The sequence below is a fragment of the Rattus norvegicus genome, chromosome 2 (assembly GCF_036323735.1).
Source record: "Rattus norvegicus strain BN/NHsdMcwi chromosome 2, GRCr8, whole genome shotgun sequence".
NCBI lineage: Eukaryota > Metazoa > Chordata > Mammalia > Rodentia > Muridae > Rattus > Rattus norvegicus.
In genome coordinates, this window is record NC_086020.1 from 170,428,876 (window position 1) to 170,450,162 (window position 21,287).

A 21,287-nucleotide genomic window follows, 5' to 3' on the forward strand; every position below is an offset into this window, starting at 1 on the left:
GATCGGGAACTCTACTCACCTAATGTCATTTATTAATTATGCTATCAAAGGAATCCTCTGCTTTAGTCAGAGTCGCTTTATTTCTCACATTTAATTTTTATTCTTCCTGAGCATTTCCAACTCTCTGCTTGTATCACTCACCTGTCTTATCTACTGTTTCTCGTGCTTTATCCACAGTATAATACTCATATTTTTTAAAAGCCTATCCCCTCTTTGAACTGAATGCCCCTGCTGTATGAGGCTCTGGCATGGTGTCAGCTCCGACTCTTCAAACTGTGTTTACATTTTGAATTGGTTTGCTCCGTCTTTCAGTGTGACTGGAAGGGGTTTTTATTTTTTTTTTGAAAGGTAGAGATGATGCGCTGTGTAAAAGGAATAACAGTCAAAAGGCTGCATCAGTTTCCGGTGGCTGTGACGAAGTACCATGACAAAAGCCAGATGGGCCACTCATCAATAAGTGAGGATTCTCCCCCTGTACGGGCTCCCCCAGGCTCCCGACTTGCTGCAGTCAGTAGTGAGTGCCCATGCCCATCCATCTGGACCCACTGTTTGGTTTTGGCTGCAGTGGCCTGCCTTGGACTTCACGTCTCTGCTGGATCTAAGACAGATGTTTTCAATTTGCTCTCCCTCCACTCCGTTTGTTCTCAGAACGGAACAACACCTTCTAAGCTCCACCCACACTGTGCCAGAAACTCAAAGAAAACTCAAACTGAGCCGCCAATTCTAATATAATATGTCGCTTTTCATATGCACACTATACCTGGGAATATCCAAACTGCTAATGCCAGCTTTAGATAAAATAGTTTTGAAGAGAGCCAAGGTAAATGAATATAAGGTATATATTAAGATAATGACAACTTGAATTTTTGTAATTCAAACACATTGTATAGATGGAAACCTGGGGCACACATTTTTCGTTAAAATATAAGGTCAAGAGAAGTCTATTTTTCTTAAACGTCATAGCTCTGAGGGCTCCCACAAGCCTAGTAGGCCTCAGCTCTGGCTTTCCCCTCATTACCCTAGGTGCAGGAAGGAGGACAACCTGGAACTCCTATTGCTTAGTCCCAAAGTCTCTTCCCTTTCTGATTAATTCCTTCCTTACTTTGGCTCTGCCATCTCCCCCAAGGGGGAGGAGAAAGAGACCTTTTAGTGAGAACTAAGTGGAGGCCCCAGAAGGGTCCAACTCCTCCATCCCCTCTATCCACATCCAACCCAGGATCCCCTTCCAAGAGCAAATGACCCTCCCAAGAAAAGAGTACAGGAGGAAAAATAACATAAACCCAAACAAACTTTATTTTTTTAAAGATTTAACACTGAATATATCTTTTCTTCCTTCCCTACATTTATCGTAAACCATTTAAAGATTTTTTTAAAGGATCACTTTATCTTAAGACAAAATATCCTATTCACATTATAAATTACCTAATAAAAACCCTGTTTTTTATATTAGTGTGGGTTCTTTTGCTACATGTGTACCATAACGAACACCTTTATTTAAGAATATTGCATTATAAAGAGCTGCCTTTACCCTTTTAGCTACGTCTGTTCCTTTTCCTGTGTCAGTCTCCATCTCAGTTCCTCAGTCTCTTGCTTTCTCCCTGGTATTGTGGCTCACTGAGTTTTGCTCGTTTCTTGGAAAGCTCACTCAGCAAGGATGTATTGGTGTCTGTGGAGCCACTCAGGTAACTTTGGCCTTTGTGGGTGAGGAGAGTGGAGATGGATACAGCAACAAACATTCCCTCTTCCCACACCCTGCCCTTGGGCAACCCAACTTGGTTTCTATTGTACATTCATCTCAAGATGGCTCACAGTGGTGGAAGGAAGGGAAGCTGCAATGGGCCAATTTTCTGGGCTGTGGTCTCCGTCTGCTCCCTTCCCAGGCCAGTGGTCTGGAGGGGCAAGGCTAAGACAAAGAAATTTAATTCCCAACTGGTGAATAAGAGCTAGGATCAGAGGAGTTAGAAGAAATAGAGTGGAAGTATTGTTCTTAGAGGCCCTGGAAAACCACTCATGAAACTACAAAGACAGACTAAGTGTGTAGGGAACTTGGATGACTCCTCTGCAGACTTTGTGTTCCAAGCCCCCTCCATAGCTGTTCAGGTAGTGGTCAAGCACAGTGCACTACCCCAGGGCCACATCACCTTCTACACAGAAAACTGGGATCCTAGCTTTTGCATGTAAGGAACAAATATTCTTTTAAGCACTTGCCTTCAATCAACGCCAGCTGGCAGTCAGACCAGGATAAGGAGAGGCCTCTTGGCTTTAGTTTGAGCGAACAGTACACTAGTGATTGAAGTTCTTCTCCCTGACGCTACACCCCAAACACACATCTCTGTCCCCAGTTTATTCTTGTCAGCCCATCTAGAGTTAAGAGCCACTCCCTTGCACTTTTTGCCCTAGGGACCTGTCTAATTTGGGATGATAGGACCTGGGAAAGGAGAGGTTTATCCCTGTCTACCTGAAAGTGAGCATGAGGGGTCGAGTGAGTGGGTGAGTGGAGACAGCCCTGGGGCAAGGGCGTGGTCTGTACTATAGAAAGTAGAGTAGGAGCCAACTTAATTTAATTTGAGGCATCTACAGATAAAATCCACCAAGGAAAATTATTTCAACTACCAAATAAGGGCAGAAAATAAAATAGATCTGCAACTAATCCAATCAAAGCGATGTTAGACACAATGAAGAGGGGCAATTAATATGTTGAATGTCTTATTGAAAATTTAATTTTATTAAACTATTATTACTTTAAAAATAATAGGTCATAGGCTCAGTGGTTAAAGTTCTTGCCCCAGAATCCATGAGGTAAATATGACAGCTCATCAATAACTCCAGCCTCAGAAAATAGAGATAAGAGATCCCCAGAGGAAACAGGCTAACTTGACTAACTCTATCTGTTAGGTCTGTTAATCTGTTAGATTGAGAGACCTTCCCATAATGACTCAGGCAGAAGGTCAATGGAGTATGATTCCTGATACTAATCTTGACTATCACATACATGTACACATGCATATGCCCTTATAGATAATATACCTACACATGTGCAAACACACATATACACACTAACATGGAAAAGAAAATTTACTACTTGGTCATTGTTTAATTTATTAACTTCTTTACTTTGCAAAGCTGCATCCAGCTTTGTTGACCAGTACAACAATGTCTGAATATTAAATTTTTCTTGTATTAATGAATCATTTATTTACCTGTAAAATATATTAAAGTGTCATCAAATTTAAAACTGTTATCTTCTTATGGAAGTAATATCCCAAGTCAAAGAACCACAGAGACCTGGCAGTGCTGGGCACACAGAGGGAAGTGAGTCTGTGGCTCTGAGACCAAAATGACAGTGCTATAGTGGACTGAGTAGCTTGCAGAGACAGTGTGTGGCACAAAGAGGCAGTCGGAGACAAAGAAACAGACTCTTCATAGGTCCATTCTGAGCTGGTACATAGAGACTGCACAGTGAGAGACACCCAAGAGTGGGTCTATGGGTCTGACAGTGAGGTGGGTGTGGTGTAGCACATCCAGTGGCTCAAACTGGGACTTCATGCAACCAAGTAGCCCCCAGACTGAAAGAAGTGTACTCATACTCTACCCAGAACAGCTGCAGGGTGCCAGTTCAAAAGTAGTCTTGTGGGGAGTTGGTGGCATGGCAGTCACGCAGTGTCAACCACATACCTAGAAAACTGCAAGTGGTATGGTACTACGCACTCAATCCTGAACAGCAGAATTCTACGAGGCTACAAGAGAAAGCCTTCAATGCAGCAAGCAGGAAAGTGGTAACTGACTAGAGCCAGAGTCTGAAGGAGAACCTGAAGAATAGTTCCCATCAGCTCACTGGACAGCAAAGGGGTCACACAAGAGCCCTCATTACAGGATGGATGAATGGCCACACAAGTGTGTGCCCAGCATCTGAGTCTCCAACTATGAAACACTATGTGCTCACCAGCCCACAAGTATAATCCATTATTCCAAAAGGAGGGCCCCAAGACTGCTGGGAGCCAGAGAAGGAACACTAAATGGCCCAGACTCCAAATGGGACCTAAGAAAGTGACAATCTAGCTTGTGTTTATATGCTATACCCCCACCCAGCTCTCAACCATCCACACTTACTCCTCTTGTATTTAGTACTCCATACTGACCTGGAGGACCAACTCTGGCCTGCCCTGTTCGTATCCTATTCCCCAGCACTCCTTTCCTTTTCTACTTTCTCTTCTTAAACAACATAGGCTGGCCAGGTTTATTGAGTCCCTGCATCGCAGCCTCTGGAGAATCAAGAATGGAAAATGTGGTTTGAATGTGCCTCTACCTCTCAATCAACCTTCCGCGAGACAACCTCACTTGCTCTCCAGGGCCCATATCAGTCCCTCTTCTACAATCATTTCCTTCTCCATTTTTTCCTGCCAATCCAACACTAACCACTAGCCTTCCTGAATTTTCCTTTGCACTCAGTTCAACAGCCACTAGGATTTAGGTGTAGACAGCAATACCGGTGTTCTTGCTTTCTGAAATAATTGTGATTTAAAGGGCAATTTTTTATTTTAATTTTTACTGAACAATTACTGTGTTTTTATTTGGAGCCTAATCTTCAGAAACATTTTCAGCAATCTGAGGGAATTCAAAATTAATATACGAAGTCATTAGCTAACCCGTATACCAATAGCAAGCAAGCTGAGGAAGAAGTCAGGAAACAACATTCTCACAACTGCCTCAAAAATGCTGGGATAAATCTAAACACGGAAGTGAAGGACCTATACAATAAACACTTCAGAAAAGTCAGGAAAGATACTGAGGATGGTAATAGAAGATGGAGTGATCCCTATGCTTATAGATTGTGAGAACTAATATGAAAATGTCAGCATTACCCTAAAGCAGTCCACAGATTCAGTAAAATACCCATCAATATTCCTATGCCATTCTGCACGACAATAGAAGAGGCAACCTGAACACTCATTTGGAAGCACAAAAGACATTCAGTAACTGAATCCATCATAAGCAAAGGGAATAATAGCAGTGATAACACAATAGGAGACCTCAAGTCTACAGCAAATGGAGACTACCACAGACAAAACACAATAGGAATAATGCAAGGATCAACGGACAGAAGGGAACACAGCTGCGATGATATATCTGCATCATAGCTTAGGCATGCATGGTTCAGGGCACACTGCAGAAGAGGGGTGGGAGGATCCTGCGAGCCAGGATACCAGGATGTCTGTAGGGAAGTGGTCTCTCTTAGAAATGCCTGCCTGAGCGAGATTGGTGCAATGGCGATATCAGTAAACATGCTAACTCTGCAGAGGTCTGCTCATGTGGTCTGACTCTTAGGCTGAGAGCTGTAGGCCTGAAAGGACTGCAAGGAAAGTTAGCCCCTCTCAGGAATAAGTCCTTTTACTGGTTGTCCAATATATTTCAGAAGGATTAATTTATATATTTGTACACACACACACACACACACACATAATAGTAATAAATAAAAATAAGTTACCAGTTTGAAGGTAGGGGAGAATATAGATGGGTTAGAAGAAGATAAATGCAGGGGGAAAGTGATATAATTCTACTTTAATTTAAAATGTTCAAAATATTTTGTCAAGAAAAAAATTTTCAACCTGACTGGCCAACAGAAAAATGCAAAATAAAAAGTACTTTGAGATTCCATCCTTCTCCAGTTAGAATGTAAGTCATTAATAAAACAAATAGCAAATGCTGTCATGGATGTGAAGAAGGAGGGGAGCCCTGAGATACTGCTGGTGAGAATGTAAAATCGCCCAATGTCTATGGAAATCATGTAGGATTTTTCTCAATAAACTAGAAACGTATCTACCATGTGGCCCAGCTACACTCCTCCCGAGCATTACACAAAGACTCCAAGTGAACGCAGCACAGAGACACTTGTCCATCGGAACTTACAGCAGATCTCAATAGCTCAATGAGTGTAGAAGCAACAGCAGTGTCCAACAATGAAGATTTAAGGAAAACATATACATAGAATTTTACCAGTCATAAAGAAGAATACATTTCAGCTGTCCACCGGAAAAATCAATGTGTCTGGAAATAATCATATCAGGCGAATTAATCCAGTTCAAGGAAGACAAACACCATCTTTTCCTCCTTTGTGTTCCCAACGTTCTATAGAGCTACATAAAATCATTTGTGTATATTTGATATAAATTGCATATTAAGAACACATTTAATGAGCATAGAAATGAAAGTTTGTGGAGGAACAAAGGGGCCTAACCTGCGGTGGGAGGGGCAGAAATTGTGGGATGATGAATAACTATATTCAGCATAGGGAATACACCTCTAAATTAAAAAAAAATCAAATAATCACCACCCAGAAAATAATAGGTACCAAATATCAAACTGAACGTAGCATCCCAAATACAGACCATTTAAGCAAGTACAATAATTCTTAGCTGGATCCTCATATAAAGCCCCATGGTAAAGGCTTTTGAAGAGAAAAACAATTGTGATTAGCAGTGAAATGAGCAGAAAATGTCAACTCAATGTTTTGTGAGAATTGTGAAGTAGAGTAGCTATTTCCCCAAATTGTCATACGAATTTTCTGGTTTCCTATGATCTACTTTCTGAGATGATTTTAAAGCCTTAGCTAGTTAACAGTTTCATGCACAGTTTGAAAAAGGGGATGGGAGGGCTGTTTTCTGTTGACCTTATCCAAAGTATTCTGTGTTCCCTTATTGTTAACGTCTGCTTTAGTTAAGATGAAGGTAGGGACACGTTAGCTCTTCCTTAGAAAGTAAGCTCCTTTAACAAAGTGAAGGTTACAACCTTCGGGCAAAGCACCACAGGAGACACACTGTCTTCTACAGTTTGCAGGATGCACTGTTCAGCCTCCTTGGTTGCCTGCTGAGAACTACAGAGAACACAATGTATGCTCAGTTTCACAGGGCAAACGAGCGGTACCTACGTCCAAGGTGTTGGTAACGGCTTCCAGGGAGGTCTATCCTAGAAGCTTCTTTACAATACCAGAAAACATTGGCAAAGAGCTTCAGACTTGGTTACTAAGTTTAAATCTAAAAACCAAATACAATGGACATTAAGTAAGATTTCTGCTGGTTCACCTCACACCAGTGAGAATGGCTAAGATCAAAAACTCAGGTGACAGCAGATGCTGGCGAGGATGTGGAGAAAGAGGAACACTCCTCCATTGTTGGTGGGATTGCAGACTGGTAAAACCATTCTGGAAATCAGTCTGGAGGATCCTCAGAAAATTGGACATTGATCTGCCTGAGGATCCAGCTATACCTCTCTTGGGCATATACCCAAAAGATGCCCCAACATATAACAAAGACACGTGCTCCACTATGTTCATCGCAGCCTTATTTATAATAGCCAGAAGCTGGAAAGAACCCAGATGCCCTTCAACAGAGGAATGGATACAGAAAATGTGGTACATCTACACAATGGAATATTACTCAGCTATCAAAAACAACGGCTTTATGAAATTCGTAGGCAAATGGTTGGAACTGGAAAATATCATCCTGAGTGAGCTAACCCAATCACAGAAAGACATACATGGTATGCACTCACTGATAAGTGGCTATTAGCCCAAATGCTTGAATTACCCTAGATGCCTAGAACAAATGAAACTCAAGACGGATGATCAAAATGTGAATGCTTCACTCCTTCTCTAAAAGGGGAACAAGAATACCCTTGGCAGGGAAGAGAGAGGCAAAGATTAAAACAGAGACTGAAGGAACACCCATTCAGAGCCTGCCCCACATGTGGCCCATACATATACAGCCACCCAATTAGACAAGATGGATGAAGCAAAGAAGTGCAGGCCGACAGGAGCCGGATGTAGATCGCTCCTGAGAGACACAGCCAGAATACAGCAAACACAGAGGCGAATGCCAGCAGCAAACCACTGAACTGAGAACAGGACCCCCGTTGAAGGAATCAGAGAAAGAACTGGAAGAGCTTGAAGGTGCTCGAGACCCCAAAAGTACAACAATGTTAAGCAACCAGAGCTTCCAGGGACTAAGCCACTACCTAAAGACTATACATGGACTGACCCTGGACTCTGACCCCATAGGTAGCAATGAATATCCTAGTAAGAGCACCAGTGGAAGGGGAAGCCTTGGGTCCTGCTAAGACTGAACCCCCAGTGAACTAGACTGTGGGGGGGAGGGTGGCAATGGGGGGAGGGTTGGGAGGGGAACACCCATAAGGAAGGGGAGGGGGGAGGGGGATGTTTGCCCGGAAACCAGGAAAGGGAATGACAGTTGAAATGTAAATAAGAAATACTCGTTAATAAAAAAAAAAGAAAAGAAAAAAAAAGGAAAAAAAAAGATCTCTGCTGGGCAAAATTCCTAACAATCGTGCCTTCTGTATATTGGATCTGAAAGGCATCCTAATCTAATGACCAATTTGCTGAGCTAGGAATCATTCTTCACTTTCCAGTGGCAAATGGTCAATACGGTGATGCATCAGAAGAACTTTTAGTTTATTACAATGTCCCCATTTTGGGGACTACGGATACAAGGACAGAAGCACACTCGACCATAATTTAGAAAGCAAAGATGCTCCAAGAAGCTATCAGCAGCAACATCTTGTAGATGAACAGACAACTATTAATTATTTAACTTCATGCCTATAGATCCTTTGCCTGCATGTATGTCTATGCACCATTAGCATGCCACAGAGGCCAGAAGAGAGTGTTGCGTCCCTTGGAACTGGAGTTACAGCCTGTTGGGAGCTGCCATGTGGGTGCTAGGACGCTAAGAACAGTGAGTGTTCTGTGACCTGTCCCTTTATCCCCTATTTTAACTGAGCTAGAAGTTACAAACAAAAAGCCATCATCAGATTGAGTGAAAGAACAGCCAAGTCTCCTGACTCCTGGTTCACTCTGTTTGTTCAAGCAGTGCAAAAGTATATACAAGCTTATAGAAGGAAGTGGTAAGTAAGGTCAGGATCTCCAGTACCACCGGAACACAGTGATTCTGGTGCAAGTGGTCACAGCTGAGAGAGAGCTAAAGACAGAAATGTACAGTAGTGATATCACAGTGTGGACACACTCCAAATTATCACTGTCTACATGGGCATTATTTCCTACTAAGCAAAAGTCAGGGGCTGTGGTTTTGGGAAGGGTCAATGTCTCTCAAGGCATTTCCTTTGCCCTTACATTAGGTGAAGGTGTTTCAAGCTATCTTTTACAAAACATCCAAACATCTCCTCTTCAAAGAGAATTCAACTTCCACCATGTCAGAGTCATGTCAGAGAACCATGACTCATTTTGGAATTTGCTTTTCAAATTATTCATATGGAGAGGTGAGGAGTGTTTGTTAAAATTATAGTTACTTAGGACTCACCCCCAGAATACCTAGATCACGATCTTTAACTTGAAAGAAAGCTTCTTTGCCCTGTCGTCTGAGAGCAATTAAGAGCAACTTATTTCCTGCCTGCCTTTAAATTCTGTCTCAAATGCTATAATTTTTTCTTAATGTGCCATTAAGTGAAAATTTTAAATGTATCAAAACTACTTAAAACCTCCTACTTCTTCTCCTGAACAGTTTTACAAGCTTACTTTCTTAGCATTTGGAGCTCAGAAAACATTGTCTTGAATGCTTTAAATTTCTACTTAATAATAAAGTAAATATATTCCAGAGATGTCTGTGATGAGGAGCTGAGCTCTGTCCTGTGGTGCTGACCTTCAATCCACGCAGAGAGCGGTGACGCTCCCGTAATGTGCACACCAATACCATGCCACTGCAGACCTTTATAGCTAGCAAGGTTAACAGTCCCGTAAGAGTTCTGATTTCTTTTCTACCCCAGAAGCCTGCATAAACCTTACAGTACAATGAGAGCTGGTTAATAGAGAGGATTCCAAGTTAATACCATCTGGAGGCTTCCTTTTGAGGTGGACAGCAGTTAATGAAGACTAACACTGGTGAAAATGCAAAGAAAAGTGACTGTAGAGTTCTTACCCACAAATAGGAAATTTACATCATACGCTTTCATGTCCAGGCTCAGGGAGCATCATGGGAAAAGGGTAGAAGGATGCTAAGAGCCAGAAGTTAGAGAGGCGTGTTGAAAGAGCCTTCTAGAGCTGGGGAGCCTGCTGTACCCCTGAACACACAGCAGCTGTGACTGCATTAATAAGACCTGCAGAAGACAAAGCTACTTAATATTCCACCATGGGCAGTGTGGAACTCCCAACACCTACCCCACCTACCCTTGCTGAAAAGCTATGTGCAGTGGAGGGTTGCTTGGGGAGGAGGAATTTGCTTCCTTCTGAGAAATCACCCCAGGTAGGCTGTCCATGCTCCTATGGACAGTCCTCCCCACTGCACACATAGGCATCACTCATTGACCTTAGTGGGTGAAAATAGAAAGGACATGAGGCTGGGAGGTCATGTGATGGGGCAATTAAAAATTAGCATGCATCAACTTAGTAAACTCCAAGGTACTAACAAGTCCCCTGCGTATAAGACTCATATGTAGTATTGTTTCATATGCTGGCAATAAAAACGCAAATCCGAAATTAAGAGAAAGCAATGCCATCTACAATAACAATGAATAATCAAAACACACAAAGATCAATCTAACAAAGTATTGGCAGAATGTGTAGACTGCTAACTGGAGCAAGTGATGATGGGAGTCTAGGAAAGACATAAATATTGAAGGATATGCCATGATTATAAATAAATATTCAATGTTCTTAACATAGCCATTCTCCTCAAAATGATCTGTAAGTGTAATAGAATTACATCCAATAACCCAGCAACATTGTTTGTAGCTATCAAAGAGTTGATTCTATAAAAAGGCAAAATGATAAAAAAGAGCCAAAACTATCTAATTATATATATATATGTATAAATATATTTTTTCTGTTTTTTGCTCCCATCACATACCCTCCCAACTTCATGTCCTTTTTATTTGAACCCACAAAAGTCAATTAATGATGCTGCTTATGCATTGGGAAGGATATAATATATAATATATTATATGTATTATATACTGTGTAGTGTATATTGTATATTATATTATATATTATGTTATACGTTATATATTAATTATACATTATACTGTATGCTATATACTATATATTATATATAATGATAATATGTATCGTTCAGAATATTTGACTTCAAGATTCATTCTAAAGCTTCAGTGATTAAGATGCTGTCTGAAGTGCACTGGCTGCTCTTCAGGAGGACCTGCCCATAATTCCAGCTTGAGTATCCAATGCTCTTTTCTGGCTTAAGCAGACATTTTTATGCAACACACAAAATAAATAAAAATAAAATAAATACATTTAAGAAAAAAGACACTGTGTGTTAGTGAAAGAATAGAATACAGAGTCAATAGAACAGAGTAGAAAATCAACATTTAATTTAATAAAATGTTGAGAAAATTCAATGGGAAAATTTCCAGAAAAAAATATGTGTTCATATGTAAAGCAAAGGTCTGGAATTTATTTGTCCTACTTAAAAAAGCACCCATCCATCCATCCATCCATCAATCCATATAAAGCACTTATACACACATGCAAAATTACTTCAAAATTAATCATAGGTTGAAGCATAAAATATAAGACTATAAAATTTGTGTAAAAAATGATAGACTTTCTTTTTTACTCTGATAAATAAATCTTCTTATACATAACAAGTAAAGAACTATCAAATTATAAAAAAGTACCAAACTGGACTTAACTTAAAATTTTTGTCCTAATGGAAAAAGAACACCAACGATATTTCATGAGATTCATCATAAATGTGTACAATTTTATATGCCAATTTAAATAACTAAATCAATGTTATGTTCCAAGAAAGATGAGTAAGAAATAGGTCAAAAGATAAACCTAGCCTGATAGAAGTAGTTATTATAATAAATAATGCATCTGATAAAAAACATGGAAAATTTAATATTCTTAAAATTCAACAATATGAAAAGACAACGTCAAGTGAAAATGGCCAAAAATAGTTGAGTAAACTTTATACAGAAAGAAGGTAATCAAAAACAGATGATAAAATGGGAAGATACTCACAGTCCTTAGCTACTGGGAAATTTTACAGAAACTCACAGTGAGGTACCACTGTGTCCCTTGAAAATGGGAAGAGGGGCTCCAATACTGCCTTCACATCCCTAAGAGAACACAAAGAACTAGAATTTCCATGTACTGTTGTTTAAGGGTGTATTTTTATTATTTATGTCTCTATTTCTCTGTGGGGGGAATAGGTGTGTATATGTGTTCACATGTGTGCAGATGTCACAGAGGCTCTGCAGAATTGGGCATCAGATCCTCTGAACTGGAGGTACCCTCTATGGGTATGGGAACTGGATTATAGTCATCTGAAAGAGTTGTATATGCTCTTGACCATGGAGGCATCTCCGCTGCCTTGAGAATACTTGTGTGCTGCTAATGAGAATGGCATGGGGTGCAGAGTCTGGAAATGCCCTGGTAGTTCTCATAAGCATAATCCTTACCACGTTGTTCAATAAACATCAAGAGACCTAGTTATAGAATCTGCAGTTGGTTACATTAACCATAATGGGTTTGTGAATGCAGCTACACAGGCTGTAAAATGACATACGTGCAGCGTCGAGTTATAGCTTAAAGTTTAAGTTCAAAGGGTAGTTACACCAATCAAGAATGTACAGTCCAAGGTGAACGACTTGCATTATATCCAAAAAGTTCCATACTTTAGCAATTGCTACTTCTAGGTGACTTTCTTAATGCTAAATTGGTCAATTATCAACATACCTGGAAGTAATTACACAGACTGTCGAACATGTATAAATGAAACGCACAGCTCAGTGGTTGTTATGTAAATGTCAGAAGTTAACTCTAGTACTTGAAGTAGGCATATTCTGGAGTTTGAAGAGGGTGCTAGAGGGAGAGGGGGTCTCTCTAAGACCATGTTTGGATTCCATGTTGTAGAGAGGGATCTGCACATACAAAGTATAAATAGCTTAGCACATACTCATGTTAATGTTTATTACCTCTGAGTGAAACCCCAGCCCCATGGTGCTAGAGTCAAGTGAGACTCAGTATCCTTGGGAATATCCAACCCAGCTGCGCAGACAATGCAGGAGAAATCAAACGGTGACAGGACAGAGGTGCTGAAACGTGAATCTCAGGAACAAGACTGACTGCCTGGCCAGAGGGGCAAGACTGAACTCCAACGCTTGGCTAACTTTATTTCCCCTCTCTATTTAGGCTACTGGCTTGAGATACGATGTGAAATTTAATTTTCCCCCTCAGGGTGTGAACCCATCCCGTCTAGGTCTCCATACCCTCTGATTAAAGTGTAACTTACAGATTGAACCCCTACTTATACCCACTGGTATTTGTGGTAGCAGTCTTCACCCACTTCAATGTCCTTGCTCTAGCTTGCCTAAGATATTTTCAATATGGTTCCTATCTTTGTAGGAAATGGCTATAACAATCCGCCAGAACTCTTATTTTTCTCATTTAAAGGTGGAACTTAGAAGCTTGATTTCATCTGTTCTTTTTTCCATTCACAGGTAGAAGAGCTTTAAAAGCCCGATACCAAGAAGAAATGAACTCCACCTCCATAATACCACTGTGCCCACCTCAAGTGGTGCTCAAAGCACCCCAACCCACACAGAGGGAAGACTTCAGCCTAGAGAGTTAGTTATATGAAATGGTGATGATATTAGATGCTATTAAGCTTAAGACATTTCTTTTATTTGAGAGTGGTTTTAGGGGGAGACAAAGAAGAATAAATATCTTCTATTTTTGTTGTTGCTAATGGATGGGTTTTGTGCATGATTGGTACATTGCAACTACAGTGAAAAGCAAGAACAAAATTCCTTCATCTAGCCTTGCTCGTAATTTGAGCCTCTTTCTTTTCGAATCATCTACTTTTGTTCCAAAGAAATTGATATTCCCATACCAAAGTTTCCTGCACTCACCTCGGATTCCATTCACCTGGGTAAATTTCCTAACACCACTAAATCCAGTTTCCTTGAGTCATCAGGTCCTTCCTGTGCACACGAACCTGTGGGAACTCAGAAGCAGCTTTCACTAAATCTGCTCACTCTATGCTCCTCCAATCGCCTCTGAGTTATGACTCCAGCTCCTGGTCCATTTGATTTCTGGATGTGCACTGTCAGGATCAGCCCTCTTCCAGAAATCTATACGTCCCTATCTAACTTAAAGTCTGTCAATTCTGAACAGATGAATAGAGCAACTAAATTATGCAAGACAGAAGTAAGCACTGGGCTACAATCTAAGTGATTCTGTTTCTATGTTTTGGAGCTTGGAATCCGAGGTAAAAAGACAAAAGGAAAAAAGCACAGTGGTACAATGAAAGTTGTCACGTATAAGTTTAAGATTTTCACAAATTAAAAAGCTTCTTTTTAAATTAATTTTATTTTTATTTATTCACTTTACATCCAGCTCACCACCCACCTTCCAGCCAACCCCTGCTACAATCCTTCCTCCCTCACCCCCTCCTCTTCTCCTCTAGGACTCCCTGGGTATCCCCTCCTACCCTGGCACTTCAAGTCTCCCCACATACTGGCAGCAGCTTTTGGGATAGCCACCACTCCAGTTATTTGGGACCCATAGGTAGAAACTAAACAGAAAGGAAGGCCTAAGTAAGAATGCTTGAATCTCACTTAGAAAGTAGTGTGTTCAGGATCAAAAAAGGAAAGGGATTTTGTGTGTTAGCAGTGAAGGATCTTTTTCATTTAGAATGCTTGTTGAAATTCCATTTGCATAATATTCTGGTTCTTCTCCATTATGCAATATTTTCTATTTCTTAAAAGAATTTCCTCCGTTTTAAGAAAAGTTGAGGTAAGGAATACTTACGGTTATACTGAAGGATGGGGAAAGGCATCCAACCTGACAATAATTTGGTTCTATACAGAAGTTTGTTGAGCATCACTATTACGAAGACACTGCCTTCAAGTTAGTCAGCCTGAACAAGGAAAGCAGTCTTGACTGGAATCATGGGGTCTCAGCATCCACTCAGGGAGTGGTAAAGTTCAAGAGGCAGGACGGGCTCACAGTAAAAAATGTACTTCATATATCATGCTGATCAAACACAGCAAGGTCAAATGGGAATTCTCTGGAGGTCCCTGACCACAGTCAATTCAGTGACTTCTCTGTGACATCTTCACAAGATGAAGGTCTAGTGTGACAGCAGGAGATACATGAAAGTGAGACGCCACACCCCCTCATATGGGCATGAGATGTCACACGCCCTCATGAACATGCCTAACTTTTTGTATCTTTTCCATTTCCATGGCCCTCAGGATGCCTTAGAGAGAGTAAGAACTAGTGTTAGTAACTGTTTACTAACATTATAGCGGTTATGGTATGTTGAGCCCTATTCCAGTGTGTTAATAACACACTGATTCCTTGGGGTAGCAGTAGAAAGCAAATGTTTGCACAGGTAAGAAATCCACAGCACAGAGCCATGTAGTAACAGCTCTAAGCACCTGAGTTAAAAGTGCCGAAATAAGCATTTGATTCAGGCAATCAGCTCCCAGGGCTGCTTGTCTGAACTTGTGATAGGAGGAGCAAGATGAAATATTTAGGAAATGCAAGCTTTATCATTGAACACAGGGTGAAAAGGGACATTAAAGAGCATTAAAGGATGGTGCCTGTCATCTTAGGTAAAAGACTGCCTCTGCCTCTGCCTTCAAAACCTAACTGAAGAAAATCTGAAAAGCAAGATCATCAATAAGGCAACTACCGGTGCAGGTAAGAGATGTGTGGATACCATACACAATGGAGATGGACGCCTCTGGTCAGCAACACCAAAATAATTCCCCTTTCGACAAGAAAAAAAACCTAATTTCTCAACAATTCTTCACTATAACTTAAATATGTTTCTATTATATAAATATATAATAAAAATAAAATATTTAAAGTAATTACAATTAATAATATTTTTGTAATAAACACATTATATTGGATCATATAATTATATTATATTTAAATATAAAGTATTGTATTTATTATATTTTATATATAATATAAAAGGATATATATCCTCATTATATGCATCTTTTGCTGTAGGTTTTCTCATTAGCTCTGTATGACAACAGGTTGATCACTTTAAAATTATCTAATGAGGATCAGTTTGCTGATCACTGGATGAAAGAACTTCTTACTGAATCATCTTGCAGAACCAGAGTTGAAACTTCTATGGGAGGTGCCACATCTTCACTATGACTGCTTAATTATGCTTAATTCTTCCCATTAGCCCAAATCTTCCTCTCCACCCCATACTGAACACAGAGCAGTCGCCATTTATCTGATACTCTTTCTAATGTTCACAGATTAAATTTTTTTCCTCAGTTTCTTGTCATTTTTTTTTAACCTTTCTAACTGGCATGTTAAAATGGATAGCTGAGCCTGCCCTAAAGTGACTGCTGGAAACAGGGCTTTTGCCTTAAAACTTCTTTTACAAAGCACTGTTTTGCTATGCCCAAAGTAGACACACAAGACAACAGATGTCCACTTGGAGATCATTTTTACTTGTTCACTGTAAGATTTCTGCTCATTGTAGTGCCAGGTAAGAGCTTTACCTGGCGATGGTTCATTGATTGAGTTCTCTCAGACAAATCTGTAATAATGTGAGAAAAGAAAACTGAGGTAAGACATGAAATGTAGAGAGAAGAATGTGGACTCCATCAGTGACCATAGGAATGAACCATCCTTCCTTACATCAAGGACACTGCTGGACACTGAATAAATGTCTATAATCCCAGTACTGAATGCACATCCATAATCCTTGTACTGGGAGGTTACAGCAAGAGAACCATAATTAGTTCTAAGCCAGCTGAACTATATAATGTGACGCTGTAAAAAAAAATTCAAGAACTGAGAGTGGCATTGGGCAGTGTGCTTGCCTAGCATGCACAGAGACCTAGAATCCATCTACAAAGTTTGTAAAGACATTTTGTACCCCCACTGGTTCATTGGGCAAGATCCACAAAGGAGGGGAGACTGAAGATTTGGGGTTGATGTGGTCCCACATAATATGCACATAGAATGTCCTGAATTTTTACTGAGTTACTTCTGCCTGGTGCCTGGGCTGACAAATCAGGTAATTGGGTAAAAGTGCCTGTGGAGCATGCCTGATGACCTGTGTTTGACCCCAGCACCCAATGGGGAAGGGGAGTATATACTTCTGAAAGTTGTTCTCTGACAACTTCCCCCAATAATCCCAAGGAACATGTGCAACATGATGTTATTCACTCTTCCTCCTTCTCTCCCCTTTTCCCTCCCTCCCTTCTTCCATCTTTCCTCCTTCCCTTCCTCCCTCCCTCTCTTCCATACACACATATACACAAGTACATTAATAAATATATTTTAATAACTATTGATTGTCCTGTTTGCTATTCTAAGGATAAAAATATAGCCCATTGCCTCTCAAGATTTTCTACTGGTCCTCAAAGCCCCCATCACTCTACTAGCCCTTGCCTCTGTGCTACTGACAGTAGCACCTCTTGCCCAGACCAAGGGGCTGCGTTGCACAGGGAACCTAGTTTTCCTTCCTAGTTAAATCTTCTGTGGTACATTTTCAGAGTTTACTGGAAAAATGGTGTTATAATGGGATTTGTTTTAAAGGCACTCAAACACCCAAACCTGTATCAGCATTCTTTTTAAATTTTTAGACTTTCTTCTTTTATTGGTTATTTCGTTTATTTACATTTCAAATGTTATCACCCTTCCCAGTTTCCCCTCCACAAATCCCCTATCCCAGCCCCCTCCCCCTGCTTCTACTCCCACTCCCACCTCAACGCCATGGCATTCCCTCTACACAGGAGAAATGAGCCTTCATAGAACCAAGGGCTTCTCCTCCAATTGATGCCAGACAATGCCATTCTCTGTTACATGTGCAGCTGGAGCCATAGGTCCCTCCATGTGTATTCTTTTGTTGGTAGTTTAATCCCTGGGAGCTCTTGGGGGGTCTGGTTGGTTGATATTGTTGTTCTTCCTACGGGGTTGCAAACACCTTCAGCTCCTTAGTCCTTTCTCTAACTCCTCCATTGGTAACACTAGTTCAGGCTGATGGTTGGCTGCAAGCATCTGCATCTGTATTGGTCAGGCTCTAGCAGAGCCTCTCAGGAGACAGCTTTATCTGGCTCCTGTCAGCAAGTATTTCTTGGCATCAGCAATAGTGATGGGTTTGGTGGCTACATATGAACTGGATCCCCAAGTAGGGCAGCCTCTGGATGGCTTTGCCTTCAGCCTCTGCTCTACTCTTTGTCCCTGTATTTCCTTTTTTGAGATGTATGGGTAGCCCCTTCCCTCAACTGGGAGCCGTGCTATCAGGAAGAAAGTATTTGGAGAATCCAAATAGTAGCACTCTTACTCAGAAGTGGTGGTTGCAGACTCCCACAAGTTTTCCATGAAATAAACCATGAGCCTCCATTATAGTCAGACCTCTGTCCCAGAGCACCCGGAGCAAGCCAGGTGCCTAAGTTACCCTATGCATAGACAACAGTTTTGAAGGTGATTAAAGGCCTTAAACTAATGCCCAGTGTCTGAGGGATTCCAGAGAACTCTGACCTGATGCTGCAAAATTAATTCAAAGGACCACAGGTTAGACCCCACTTATCTTCCCTGCAGGCCTCCCAAATTGTCTTCTAAAATCGAGTTTGGGCTTATTTATGAATTGGACAAAGGAAAACAAGCCACATCTGCATGTTCCTGAGCCTGACAAGCCCGCATTTCCCACAGCCTCTTGGTCCTATGGCATCCAGATCCACAAGAACATGGTCTCCATACGATAGGAGAAGTCCAATAAAGCCAGATGTTACCTATGACCCCTAAGCCTTAGCATTTTTTCATTTACTTCCTCTGATCTAAATGAGTATATAACCTAGTTGTCTTTTCAGACATTTTATTGCTATCTTCAATATTAAGTGATCTAACTAAACTGAGTTTACATGTTTTGATAAATATATAACCCAAATCTAATCAAGTGAACTCTTTAAATCGATATGCACATCGAGACTTCTGTCTTAAAAGTCTCTCCTAACGCCATGCTTTGGGGGACATCACTGTGCATCTGTTGTGTGTTTGCCCCCTACTTCTCTCACTTCAATCAGGATCTTGTTCAGTCATGGGAGCCCAATCATACTATTTGCAGGCTGTTTCAGCCCTGGGCTTTCCCTGTATTAACCTCTAATGCCATAAACCAGTGGCTCCCTGGAATCCATTATGTGGGTGTGCTGAAATTAATCTATCTCTATGTGCTTTTCCACTTTGTCTTCCACTGCATCCCTCCTTCTTCCCCTACTAGTGCAGAAGTGCATGTGAGGAGGGCAGAAGGCCCTGAGGGTCTTGAGAGAAACAAGAGTGTCTCCAGGCTGGCTTTGGAAATAAGCTGAGAGCAGTTCCAACCTCAGCTTGTCCCTTATGCTACAGTGTCAGAGCAACCTTTTGCTGGGCTGGAATCCAAGGCCCTACTGGTGCCAGACCAGCACTTTGGACACTGACAAACACCTCAGTCCCCCTCACCACAATCTGCATTGAATCAAGGAGACCGGGTAATATTGCCAGACTAACCTAAGTATACTTGAAGATTGACCTTATTCTTTTTCCATATTTTCCACTACCAGGTTTAATTTGAATTTGAAAAAATAACTTCCAGTTACCATTTTTATTGTGACTAATTCTTCTAGAGAAAATACATTATCAAAAGCCAGTAATACAGAAAAATATAGTTGGCTTTTTTCCTATATCAAATCTGAAAATGCTTTTGAAAAACTAAACTTTGTAACTCTGGCATTCTCATTTTCTGTCTTTCTTTTTCCATAACTAAGGCCTGGCCTTTTGCTATTTGTAGAATGAAGTTAGCTACCCTAGTACAAAGAGAACTCACCTCGGATTCTGGGTTCATAAGTATATGGCTACTTCCCTAAATATAAACTACAGAGAACAGGGTCATACCAGGATGAGGGCATAGACAAATGGGCAATCTTTGTCATTTGTACAGTGCAATGGGTGGTGTCCATGCCTAAAAGTAGCAAGTGAAATGTCTTCAGCCAACAATACTGTTAAAAAATTCAACCTCAAAGTATTAGTGTAAATAAAATCATTTCCATGCCACCTCTAATTCACAATTGAAAACTGTACTATCCCTAATCTCTCAGGGTCTAGGCTTGTTTTGTTAAGTCAATAACACCAACGTCTGTGCAAGGCAGTTTGACCCCTTATATAGAACTCAAATGGTTTCAATCCCCAGATCTTGCCTTTGGCTAAACTGAGTAGGCTGGACCCCATTCTCATGTTGTGTGGCTCCCTAGGGAGATAGCTCACAGTGCTCTGGTTACTACTGTAATCAAAAGATGGAGTCTCACAGGTCTCAATCAGCCTGTCTCCTAATTCCTGTTTTATTTTATAACAACACCATATGAATCCACATGCAAAACTCAGAACTTCTCTTCTCAGACCAAAGAAATCTATCTTGTATTTATTTTGGTTTGTGTGCATGTGTACATATGTCTGTATGTGTGTGCATGTATACATGTGTGTATGTATGTGTGTATATGCGTATGTATGTGTTTATGTGTGTATGTGTGTACATGTGAGAATGCACATGTATGTGTGCACACATGCATGTGTGTGTTTGTGTGTATGTGTGTGTAGTGTGTGTTTATGTGTGCATGTGTGTTTGCATGTGTGTATGTATGCATACGTGTGTATGTATGTGTGTGCATGTGTAAACCATCATACTGAAAGTCTGGGTGAAACGAAAAAAGTTTCAATTTAAAACTCTACATCCAGATATATGAATAACTATTTCTCCAAAACTTTTAGTCTGTTTGATTTCACTGTGGTTTGGTATTTAGCTGAAACAGAGTTCTGTTCTAGTCCTGTGCACTATCAGCCGTCCTTGCAGGAAGAAGGAACCTGCTTCCCTGCAGACTCCTGAAGCCTATGCAGTACAGATTCTGTGTTATCTTTAACTCTATATCAGCTTGACCCATGTGTGTCAGCCCAAACCAGCTCTCTCATGTGCCCTGAGTAACTCCTGAACACACAAGTAACTTATGCACACAAGACATCATCATTGTATAAACTGATACATTTGCAACGGCAATTTAAAGTAAATGTCACACCGTAAAGGAGCTTATTAGACCATCTTGGTGGAAAAGGTCAGAGCTGGGTGAGCTTCAGACCAGGTGTCCTTCACGTCACCTGTTAGCTGACTTGCTATGGTCTGTAGGAAAACTGCTGACATTTGTCTGTCTCACTGGTGGGAGATAAGCTATGATTGCTACCCTAGTAAACAAAACCCCACAGACTAAGAGCATGACTTACCATACGCATA

At 40.8% G+C, this 21,287-nt stretch overlaps 1 pseudogene; it reads left to right on the plus strand.

The window, feature by feature from the left end:
- Positions 1 to 354: 354 nt before the first annotated feature.
- Positions 355 to 21,287, plus strand: part of Ppdpf-ps1 (pancreatic progenitor cell differentiation and proliferation factor, pseudogene 1) — a 53,189-nt pseudogene continuing 32,256 nt past the window's right edge.